Below are 12,331 nucleotides of genomic sequence, written 5' to 3' on the forward strand. Positions count from 1 at the left end.
TCCCCCGTGGGTATGGAAATCAAGAATGTTTTTAATGAGCCCTTCTGCTGAAAGTGTATATCTCAGCCAATCGGTGGGGGGAAAGTTCTTGGATCAGAAATGGATGACCCCTTTCACTGCACTCTACACCATTGGTGCTCCCTGACTTCTAGCACAACTGGAGGAACAGCACAGGTGTTGGGAGTGCAGCGCACCGAAGAACTCCCATATGTGTCAAGGAAGATATCTGCCATCACATCCTTCCTCACTGTGCCTCTCTCCGTTGGCATCCATTCCCTTTCCTCTTTGATTTATGGCTATTGCAAAGAGTCTCGGGGTTGGAAACTTCACTGCTTGTGTTGATTCAACCTATGTTTCTGCCCCTGTTTAAGGTGGTACCATGCAGCCTTGTGGTTTTGAGAACCCAAAACCAGGAAATATGCACACAAACCCTAAAGGGCCAAAGGCTACCAAAGTTATTCCCAAAGTGAAGCATGAGTGTCCAGCTCCTTCTTAATATGAGACCAAGGTATGGCTGGTTTGGTCACATGCATGGCTAATTGACTCTATGTCCCTTTTCCTTTTCAGTATCTCAGACGGCTCCATCCTTGAAGGTAATTGCACCTTGCGCTTCTCTTCCTAAGACCTACACATGGCAGTAATTACACAGCTTTTATTTGATATCATTTTCCCGAACCCATCCAGCCTCCCACTGGATTGAGACATTCTCGTGAAACTACAGACATAGAGATGAAGGGTGCCAGGAAGAAGGATGTCAAGACTATTACATCAGGTACATTTTGCACTAGGAGTTCTTTGGAAAGGCGTCTATGGACACACCTGAAATGGTGGCATTATGTGAAAACCTCTGAAAGGCTCCCATTCCTCATTCTTTTGTATCCCCCATTGGAAGGGGAGATTGGATACAGAAAAGGCCAGTGTCAACGTGGGCATTCACGTTGGTACAAAATTGCCTTTATCAACGTGAGAAAAATACCATTCAAGGCAACCATTAACTCAGTGGTGGGTAAAACCCAAGATCCACTACTGGATTTAGGGATTTATAATCATGAATGAGGAAGCTTAGGCTAACGTGCTGCAGAGTTTCCAGATGTGCAGTGGACAGCTAGGCGGTAGTGTCAGGCTCCTGAGAGACTGAGCTCCATATTGGACTTGGACACAAAAATAGATGGTGAGCCAGTGAGACATGTGAAGAAGCCACGTAAAAACAATCAGATTGAGTGCTATCACGACACCCAGCATGCTCTTTGATGGCTCACACCCATATTGTGCTCTATGCACGGATTTACTCAGTCAGTGACCTCCTCCTTCTGTGTGCTTTATTCTGCACTCACTTACTATGTTACCTCACTATACGTTTCCCCTCTCCTCTTTCCTATAGAAAAAGTATGGTATTATCAGGACATAGGCAATAGCTTCCTTGCATGGTCTCTCAGGCTGCCCATCCAAAGTTCCTCCTTCACGACACTGATGCCATCGACCCTATTCCTATTCATGCCTGTAATAGTCATTTTCAAGGGAGGGAATTGAACCCAGGACCTTGACATGCAAAGCAGTTTCTCTACCACTGAGCCTGAATGCCAGCTCTTCTGATTCATTGAGGACTTTGGCAATTCCAAGGCTCAGGACATCGCACGCCAAACATGAAGAACACTTTCCTCAGTGTAGGCAGCTGAGCAGCACAGAAACCAGATGTTGGATACAAACACCTGAATCCTGTCCTCTAGTTCCTGTCCCATCTGATTGGATACGTTTTACAGACTTGTGAAATGATCCCCCATTCTAGGCACACAGATTTTTAGTTGAATTCACTTAAGAAGCTCATTGTTCCCTCGCACTGACGACTTCGTGTCCTCTACGTGTCTGCATACCTTCCCCCAGTCCAGGTGTGCATCCAAATTATATTCTACACAATCGCCACCAATTTCGCACAGGCCCCTCGCATTCCATGTACCCGGGGGATGTGTCACGTTGCTCTCGCTACACTGCACGTATGAGGCATGAACCTCGGTGTACCCACGTTGCCTTTATGCACTGATGTTTTATGCACGTGATGGTCCCAGTGTTGTCAAGTCAACTAGAAACCTTTCAGAGTGTAAATCGGGCCTCTCTCGGTGTATGCATCCCTGTCCCCTGTCCTTTCAGTCACTTGACACGACTCCAACTGTATTTGTTTTGAGCCATGCAGATGCCATTGAATCATGGTCTCTTTCTCTCCCTTGCAAATCCCTTCCTTGCTGTCACCATTTCCGACCCCTGGCTGCCCCCCATGCTCACTCATTGAGACACTGCTCTGGCCCTACCTGCAGGAACACCACCACATCTGAAGTCTTTTATCCACACTAGCACTTACCAGGAGCTCAGTCAACTATCAGGTCAAGTAAATCAAGACTCTTGGCAATGGTGACTGATACCATTGACTGAGGATGGGACCCATATTGTTGTTCCCTGCAATCCAGAAATCATGATGATCCAGAGCTCAGGGAATCATCCAGTGGAAAAACAAGTAAAGAGCTAGCCAAGGAGCAATGCAAGAAACAGCAGTCTGTGTACCTAGGAAATTTATGTCAGCTTCATCCAATGGTTTTCCTAATACCTAGCATAAGATCCCAAGGGAGGAAATCCGGTGGCAGAGTGTTTGCCAAGCATGCCAAAGTCCATGGGTCCCATTCCAGGTTCACTCACTCACACACAGTAGCAATGTAAGTAAAAAAATCAGCATTCAGCTGAAAGTGAAGCTGCACGTAAATGCATGTGTGGGAAAAGAGAAGTGAATTACTGTTAGAACTGTGTATTTCCATTAGGACACAGCATCCCTGTTCAGGATGTTCTCATTCATTTATGTAAATCTGCATATTTGTCAGCAGAAGCACATTTCCATGTGAAGGCAGAGGAAGCGGGCACAACCCTTGGTGGTTCCAAGAAGTGGAAGCCAAAGGTATGTAAACATGGCCATTTCCCTTCCTGGCTTCCCAACATTTGCCTTGCTCTACTAATGGACAGTAGGCCCCATGAAATGACCTCTCTGACTATTCTCATCAAGCCGAGATCATCACTGAATCCTTCGGTCTAAAAACACTTGGAAACTTTAAGAATGTGCAAACCATTTCAGAATTCATGGTACCTTATTGAACTAGTTGCTCCTTAGGTCTGAGGCCTAAAATTGCTTGGGGTTTTCTGCTTCCATTTGGAGAACCTCCTGAAATGATCAATGACTTATGATCAAATATTAGACTGATTTAAGAGCTGGTTATTATGATGGACTCATGAAAAACACCAATGGCCACCGAATGGACTCATGTTCAAGGGTGGTCCCTACTTGTGGCCCAAAAGGTTAGGATTATACTACTAGCCTCTAACCAAGGGCCATGGATTTCAATAGGCCTTGTCTTCAGTGTCTATTCCCCATTAGAGAACTGGGTCAATTCTGGAACACAGCTTCCTGAGCATTCAGGCAAGAGAGCCATGAGAAAACGGGGGAAGGGGCAAGAATAGGAAAGGCAGATGTTAAAATATTACTGTTGGCACAAGAATAGGATCTTGTGTCTCCAAGATCCAAGAAACTACCCCAAAGGCTTGCAGAAGTAATAAACAAATTGACCAAAAAAGCAGGATAGACAATGAATATTTAAAAAGGAAGAAAGAAAGAGAAAGAAAAAAGAAAGAAAGGGAAAGAAAGAAAGAAAAGAAAGACACCTGTGCTTTCCCATAGGCCCACGTTGAATGTTCGGACTATGCAATCAGGAAAGGCATTTTCATTCCCATGATATTCTGAGTTGCCCTGCTAGATTCCTCCACACTCTTTTTGTGCCTGTCTCCTGGCCTATTCAATTTTCATGTACCAGGGCGTCTTGAAAATGTGTACTCAAAATCACTTTTATGCCTTGGTACCCTGTTCTGTCACTGTTTGCTTTTTGACTACAACGTGCTGCCTACACAACCACATCATGAAGCCCAAGTTAGGTAAATGCAAAATGGAGAAATCTTTCTCTCCCTAATTTGGCATCATATGCGAAGGATGAGTCTTCCTCTCGGTAAAAATTTCCCCAAAGGTTTTTTAGATTGCAAAAGTTTTTGTTCAGCTAAGGAGGCCCAGGTAATGCTGTTCTGTTTCCCTTCAGCATAGCATAATTCAAATTCTTACAAACCAACGTGATTCTATCCCAAATGTCCTGTCATCAGAATGTTGCCTGTGTGTAATGCTGGCTGATATCCGAATTTGTCAGAATGTGTTCGAGTATATTTTAAATATCATTCTCTCCTTTATGCTAGAAAACGTTGAGTCGGGTTAGGTGTTACAGGAGTAGTATGTCTGCGCAGTTTCGCGCATCAGATAGTATGTTTTGGGAGGATGTGTTTCTTCTGTGGTGGCGTTCTCCTTTCAGAGTCAGTAGCCATGTGAAGATGAAAGTTGGTCTTCGTGGGGGAGGATATATGAAGTTCTCTTTTCAATCGTTCAATTTTGGAAGATTAGACTTGTCTAGTTTTTTAATCCTTACTGACGTGCACAGCCCAAGCGACATGTCTGCTTTAAAATGCTGATTCAGAATGGGTTATTGATATGAATTTTAAAGGATATCAATTTTGATATTAATTTTGCCAGAGAGTCTCTGAGATTTGCTCAGGAGAGAACTTGGATGGTTCCTCTGAGGATATGCTTGAAAAGGAAGCCCATACTCTGGAAGGTAAGAGCCTTTATATTTTTCATATAAAAAATTACAGTGGACAGCATATTTATTTCAATCCTAAGCAGCAGTCTATTTGAATAGTGGAAGACAGGAATCTACTGAGTAGTGGAAGGTAACAATGGGTACATCTCCTGCCTTTGGAGGGACAGGTAACATCCAGAGTGTCATGAGGTGATTGGAACCAATGATTCAAAACCTGAGCAGACTAAGGCTGGGAAACACTGGAGGGGACAGTAGAAGGTGGATTGAAGAAGGAGCAAAACAGAGTACAGGGAGTCAATGGAGAGAAAAGAAGCAAGCAGGTGTGCACCGTGAAGGGGGGAATCTCAGATGACTGGCTACAGAGAGAGAAAGAGAGAGACAGGGAGAGAAGCATATTAGAGATGCCAGAAAGCCTTGTGAGCTTCAGGGACCAAACTTGGCATGAGATGTAGTGCCAGTTGTTCCAATCTTCCTGTCTTCCTCCTGGAGAGAAAGGCGTTCAGGAACTCAGTCCCAGGTCATGCAGAGCTACCTTGATGGACCACCCGTAAACTGACATGGTCCCACAGCCACAAACAGAATTGAACATCCTAAGAAACGCTGGTATTTTTTGGTCACCAAGGCCCCAGCCTGACCGAAGGTCCACTGCAAAAATTGACTCCTTATACATCTTTGATTTGGGGGACCTGGTAGAGAGGAGACTGTGGCTCGATTCCAAATAGGCAGTTGAAGTTGAAGAATTTAGGGTTGGACTCCCACAGACTGCATCTCTCCACTCCCGTGGGTCATCTGTTGGGGACCAGGTTCAAAATACGCACTGCAATTCGGCAGGTCTTGGATTCTGCATCTGTAATGGGTTCTAAGGTGATTCCAATGGTCCTGGCCCTCAGAGCACATTCTGAGGAGTCAGGGAATGGACTTCTCCTTAATGAAGCCTCAGTGAAGAGCCATGGGGAGGTAGCTGAGGACCAAAGGAGACTTATGGAAGGCCAAGGATTTGCTTTCATCTCTGAGCATGGCTCTTGACAAGGGAGAAGGCCCTTGTAAGGTTATTTGAGAAAAAGAGTGAGTGGGAGAAATCCCTACAAAGACAATCAAGTGGACAATCAAGATGGAGACCACCATGGTCGAGGTTCTTTCTGAAAAGCAGAAGGGTAAGGGAAAGGAGGAAGGCAAGCAAGAAGTCAGCTGGGTACATTTGGAGAGTGTGATGAGGAAACAGGGAATGCATCTCAGCTGTTTTCAGTAGGTCTGCCTTCAAATGAAAACTGGGAGTACTGTCTGTCCGTAGATTATTCAAAGTAGAGGAGAATGGTACATGGAGTCAAACTAGAGCAAGTCATTTCCCTGTGCCGCACGTGCAGGCCTGGAGCCTGCATTTTGCAGTGATGTCAGTGGTTCAGAGGGGATGTCTATGATTGTAGAAGCACTGGCTTTTTTCAAAAAGACCGCTCTCATCTCCTTCCCTATTCTGGGCAGGGGGACATAGTGCGATGGAATCCAGAGCTTTTAGCAAGCTACAAATGTGCTCTAGTCCTGAGTGACTCCTGACCCTATTCAGAGCTCATTTTGTGAGACAGTCATTTCATGGAAATCCTTGAAAGATGACCAACATAGAGGAAAGCAGATTCGGTGGGAACTGAAGACTTGGGAGAGCTCATACTTTGAGTATCCAAAGACTTATTTTTCATGGGCCTTCCCACAAGTTATAAGTATGGAAAGTTATGGGAAGGAAAGACTTCTGCGATAACACAGTCGACCCTTTTCCCTTTGCTTTACCATACTTTGAGACTTTAATCTTACCATCCATTGTTTCCTAGAACTGAGTCCTCTGTCTTCTCCCGTGATTGCATCAAGAAAGCCCAAGTTGCCTAAAGCGGAGGATGCAAGGAAGGAGGGCACACCAGTGTCCCCCGTGGGTATGGAAATCAAGAATGTTTTTAATGAGCCCTTCTGCTGAAAGTGTATATCTCAGCCAATCGGTGGGGGGAAAGTTCTTGGATCAGAAATGGATGACCCCTTTCACTGCACTCTACACCATTGGTGCTCCCTGACTTCTAGCACAACTGGAGGAACAGCACAGGTGTTGGGAGTGCAGCGCACCGAAGAACTCCCATATGTGTCAAGGAAGATATCTGCCATCACATCCTTCCTCACTGTGCCTCTCTCCGTTGGCATCCATTCCCTTTCCTCTTTGATTTATGGCTATTGCAAAGAGTCTCGGGGTTGGAAACTTCACTGCTTGTGTTGATTCAACCTATGTTTCTGCCCCTGTTTAAGGTGGTACCATGCAGCCTTGTGGTTTTGAGAACCCAAAACCAGGAAATATGCACACAAACCCTAAAGGGCCAAAGGCTACGAAAGTTATTCCCAAAGTGAAGCATGAGTGTCCAGCTCCTTCTTAATATGAGACCAAGGTATGGCTGGTTTGGTCACATGCATGGCTAATTGACTCTATGTCCCTTTTCCTTTTCAGTATCTCAGACGGCTCCTTCCTTGAAGGTAATTGCACCTTGCGCTTCTCTTCCTAAGACCTACACATGGCAGTAATTACACAGCTTTTATTTGATATCATTTTCCCGAACCCATCCAGCCTCCCACTGGATTGAGACATTCTCGTGAAACTACAGACATAGAGATGAAGGGTGCCAGGAAGAAGGATGTCAAGACTATTACATCAGGTACATTTTGCACTAGGAGTTCTTTGGAAAGGCGTCTATGGACACACCTGAAATGGTGGCATTATGTGAAAACCTCTGAAAGGCTCCCATTCCTCATTCTTTTGTATCCCCCATTGGAAGGGGAGATTGGATACAGAAAAGGCCAGTGTCAACGTGGGCATTCACGTTGGTACAAAATTGCCTTTATCAACGTGAGAAAAATACCATTCAAGGCAACCATTAACTCAGTGGTGGGTAAAACCCAAGATCCACTACTGGATTTAGGGATTTATAATCATGAATGAGGAAGCTTAGGCTAACGTGCTGCAGAGTTTCCAGATGTGCAGTGGACAGCTAGGCGGTAGTGTCAGGCTCCTGAGAGACTGAGCTCCATATTGGACTTGGACACAAAAATAGATGGTGAGCCAGTGAGACATGTGAAGAAGCCACGTAAAAACAATCAGATTGAGTGCTATCACGACACCCAGCATGCTCTTTGATGGCTCACACCCATATTGTGCTCTATGCACGGATTTACTCAGTCAGTGACCTCCTCCTTCTGTGTGCTTTATTCTGCACTCACTTACTATGTTACCTCACTATACGTTTCCCCTCTCCTCTTTCCTATAGAAAAAGTATGGTATTATCAGGACATAGGCAATAGCTTCCTTGCATGGTCTCTCAGGCTGCCCATCCAAAGTTCCTCCTTCACGACACTGATGCCATCGACCCTATTCCTATTCATGCCTGTAATAGTCATTTTCAAGGGAGGGAATTGAACCCAGGACCTTGACATGCAAAGCAGTTTCTCTACCACTGAGCCTGAATGCCAGCTCTTCTGATTCATTGAGGACTTTGGCAATTCCAAGGCTCAGGACATCGCACGCCAAACATGAAGAACACTTTCCTCAGTGTAGGCAGCTGAGCAGCACAGAAACCAGATGTTGGATACAAACACCTGAATCCTGTCCTCTAGTTCCTGTCCCATCTGATTGGATACGTTTTACAGACTTGTGAAATGATCCCCCATTCTAGGCACACAGATTTTTAGTTGAATTCACTTAAGAAGCTCATTGTTCCCTCGCACTGACGACTTCGTGTCCTCTACGTGTCTGCATACCTTCCCCCAGTCCAGGTGTGCATCCAAATTATATTCTACACAATCGCCACCAATTTCGCACAGGCCCCTCGCATTCCATGTACCCGGGGGATGTGTCACGTTGCTCTCGCTACACTGCACGTATGAGGCATGAACCTCGGTGTACCCACGTTGCCTTTATGCACTGATGTTTTATGCACGTGATGGTCCCAGTGTTGTCAAGTCAACTAGAAACCTTTCAGAGTGTAAATCGGGCCTCTCTCGGTGTATGCATCCCTGTCCCCTGTCCTTTCAGTCACTTGACACGACTCCAACTGTATTTGTTTTGAGCCATGCAGATGCCATTGAATCATGGTCTCTTTCTCTCCCTTGCAAATCCCTTCCTTGCTGTCACCATTTCCGACCCCTGGCTGCCCCCCATGCTCACTCATTGAGACACTGCTCTGGCCCTACCTGCAGGAACACCACCACATCTGAAGTCTTTTATCCACACTAGCACTTACCAGGAGCTCAGTCAACTATCAGGTCAAGTAAATCAAGACTCTTGGCAATGGTGACTGATACCATTGACTGAGGATGGGACCCATATTGTTGTTCCCTGCAATCCAGAAATCATGATGATCCAGAGCTCAGGGAATCATCCAGTGGAAAAACAAGTAAAGAGCTAGCCAAGGAGCAATGCAAGAAACAGCAGTCTGTGTACCTAGGAAATTTATGTCAGCTTCATCCAATGGTTTTCCTAATACCTAGCATAAGATCCCAAGGGAGGAAATCCGGTGGCAGAGTGTTTGCCAAGCATGCCAAAGTCCATGGGTCCCATTCCAGGTTCACTCACTCACACACAGTAGCAATGTAAGTAAAAAAATCAGCATTCAGCTGAAAGTGAAGCTGCACGTAAATGCATGTGTGGGAAAAGAGAAGTGAATTACTGTTAGAACTGTGTATTTCCATTAGGACACAGCATCCCTGTTCAGGATGTTCTCATTCATTTATGTAAATCTGCATATTTGTCAGCAGAAGCACATTTCCATGTGAAGGCAGAGGAAGCGGGCACAACCCTTGGTGGTTCCAAGAAGTGGAAGCCAAAGGTATGTAAACATGGCCATTTCCCTTCCTGGCTTCCCAACATTTGCCTTGCTCTACTAATGGACAGTAGGCCCCATGAAATGACCTCTCTGACTATTCTCATCAAGCCGAGATCATCACTGAATCCTTCGGTCTAAAAACACTTGGAAACTTTAAGAATGTGCAAACCATTTCAGAATTCATGGTACCTTATTGAACTAGTTGCTCCTTAGGTCTGAGGCCTAAAATTGCTTGGGGTTTTCTGCTTCCATTTGGAGAACCTCCTGAAATGATCAATGACTTATGATCAAATATTAGACTGATTTAAGAGCTGGTTATTATGATGGACTCATGAAAAACACCAATGGCCACCGAATGGACTCATGTTCAAGGGTGGTCCCTACTTGTGGCCCAAAAGGTTAGGATTATACTACTAGCCTCTAACCAAGGGCCATGGATTTCAATAGGCCTTGTCTTCAGTGTCTATTCCCCATTAGAGAACTGGGTCAATTCTGGAACACAGCTTCCTGAGCATTCAGGCAAGAGAGCCATGAGAAAACGGGGGAAGGGGCAAGAATAGGAAAGGCAGATGTTAAAATATTACTGTTGGCACAAGAATAGGATCTTGTGTCTCCAAGATCCAAGAAACTACCCCAAAGGCTTGCAGAAGTAATAAACAAATTGACCAAAAAAGCAGGATAGACAATGAATATTTAAAAAGGAAGAAAGAAAGAGAAAGAAAAAAGAAAGAAAGGGAAAGAAAGAAAGAAAAGAAAGACACCTGTGCTTTCCCATAGGCCCACGTTGAATGTTCGGACTATGCAATCAGGAAAGGCATTTTCATTCCCATGATATTCTGAGTTGCCCTGCTAGATTCCTCCACACTCTTTTTGTGCCTGTCTCCTGGCCTATTCAATTTTCATGTACCAGGGCGTCTTGAAAATGTGTACTCAAAATCACTTTTATGCCTTGGTACCCTGTTCTGTCACTGTTTGCTTTTTGACTACAACGTGCTGCCTACACAACCACATCATGAAGCCCAAGTTAGGTAAATGCAAAATGGAGAAATCTTTCTCTCCCTAATTTGGCATCATATGCGAAGGATGAGTCTTCCTCTCGGTAAAAATTTCCCCAAAGGTTTTTTAGATTGCAAAAGTTTTTGTTCAGCTAAGGAGGCCCAGGTAATGCTGTTCTGTTTCCCTTCAGCATAGCATAATTCAAATTCTTACAAACCAACGTGATTCTATCCCAAATGTCCTGTCATCAGAATGTTGCCTGTGTGTAATGCTGGCTGATATCCGAATTTGTCAGAATGTGTTCGAGTATATTTTAAATATCATTCTCTCCTTTATGCTAGAAAACGTTGAGTCGGGTTAGGTGTTACAGGAGTAGTATGTCTGCGCAGTTTCGCGCATCAGATAGTATGTTTTGGGAGGATGTGTTTCTTCTGTGGTGGCGTTCTCCTTTCAGAGTCAGTAGCCATGTGAAGATGAAAGTTGGTCTTCGTGGGGGAGGATATATGAAGTTCTCTTTTCAATCGTTCAATTTTGGAAGATTAGACTTGTCTAGTTTTTTAATCCTTACTGACGTGCACAGCCCAAGCGACATGTCTGCTTTAAAATGCTGATTCAGAATGGGTTATTGATATGAATTTTAAAGGATATCAATTTTGATATTAATTTTGCCAGAGAGTCTCTGAGATTTGCTCAGGAGAGAACTTGGATGGTTCCTCTGAGGATATGCTTGAAAAGGAAGCCCATACTCTGGAAGGTAAGAGCCTTTATATTTTTCATATAAAAAATTACAGTGGACAGCATATTTATTTCAATCCTAAGCAGCAGTCTATTTGAATAGTGGAAGACAGGAATCTACTGAGTAGTGGAAGGTAACAATGGGTACATCTCCTGCCTTTGGAGGGACAGGTAACATCCAGAGTGTCATGAGGTGATTGGAACCAATGATTCAAAACCTGAGCAGACTAAGGCTGGGAAACACTGGAGGGGACAGTAGAAGGTGGATTGAAGAAGGAGCAAAACAGAGTACAGGGAGTCAATGGAGAGAAAAGAAGCAAGCAGGTGTGCACCGTGAAGGGGGGAATCTCAGATGACTGGCTACAGAGAGAGAAAGAGAGAGACAGGGAGAGAAGCATATTAGAGATGCCAGAAAGCCTTGTGAGCTTCAGGGACCAAACTTGGCATGAGATGTAGTGCCAGTTGTTCCAATCTTCCTGTCTTCCTCCTGGAGAGAAAGGCGTTCAGGAACTCAGTCCCAGGTCATGCAGAGCTACCTTGATGGACCACCCGTAAACTGACATGGTCCCACAGCCACAAACAGAATTGAACATCCTAAGAAACGCTGGTATTTTTTGGTCACCAAGGCCCCAGCCTGACCGAAGGTCCACTGCAAAAATTGACTCCTTATACATCTTTGATTTGGGGGACCTGGTAGAGAGGAGACTGTGGCTCGATTCCAAATAGGCAGTTGAAGTTGAAGAATTTAGGGTTGGACTCCCACAGACTGCATCTCTCCACTCCCGTGGGTCATCTGTTGGGGACCAGGTTCAAAATACGCACTGCAATTCGGCAGGTCTTGGATTCTGCATCTGTAATGGGTTCTAAGGTGATTCCAATGGTCCTGGCCCTCAGAGCACATTCTGAGGAGTCAGGGAATGGACTTCTCCTTAATGAAGCCTCAGTGAAGAGCCATGGGGAGGTAGCTGAGGACCAAAGGAGACTTATGGAAGGCCAAGGATTTGCTTTCATCTCTGAGCATGGCTCTTGACAAGGGAGAAGGCCCTTGTAAGGTTATTTGAGAAAAAGAGTGAGTGGGAGAAATCC

The 12,331-nt window shown here is 44.9% G+C and overlaps 2 long non-coding RNA genes across 2 annotated transcripts; both read left to right on the forward strand.

Annotated features, from left to right (window-relative positions):
- Positions 1-682: 682 nt before the first annotated feature.
- Positions 683-5,276, forward strand: LOC308641946. Its single transcript, XR_014020471.1, has 3 exons — positions 683-772; positions 2,868-2,938; positions 4,604-5,276. It is a non-coding gene; the product is annotated as an uncharacterized lncRNA (long non-coding RNA).
- A 1,985-nt stretch (positions 5,277-7,261) lies between these two features.
- LOC308654986 lies at positions 7,262-11,855 on the forward strand. The gene is made up of 3 exons (XR_014023358.1): positions 7,262-7,351; positions 9,447-9,517; positions 11,183-11,855. It is a non-coding gene; the product is annotated as an uncharacterized lncRNA (long non-coding RNA).
- Positions 11,856-12,331: the final 476 nt, after the last annotated feature.

Source organism: Spermophilus citellus, assembly GCF_964194105.1.
Source record: "Spermophilus citellus genome assembly, chromosome: 1".
In the NCBI taxonomy this organism is placed as follows: domain Eukaryota; kingdom Metazoa; phylum Chordata; class Mammalia; order Rodentia; family Sciuridae; genus Spermophilus; species Spermophilus citellus.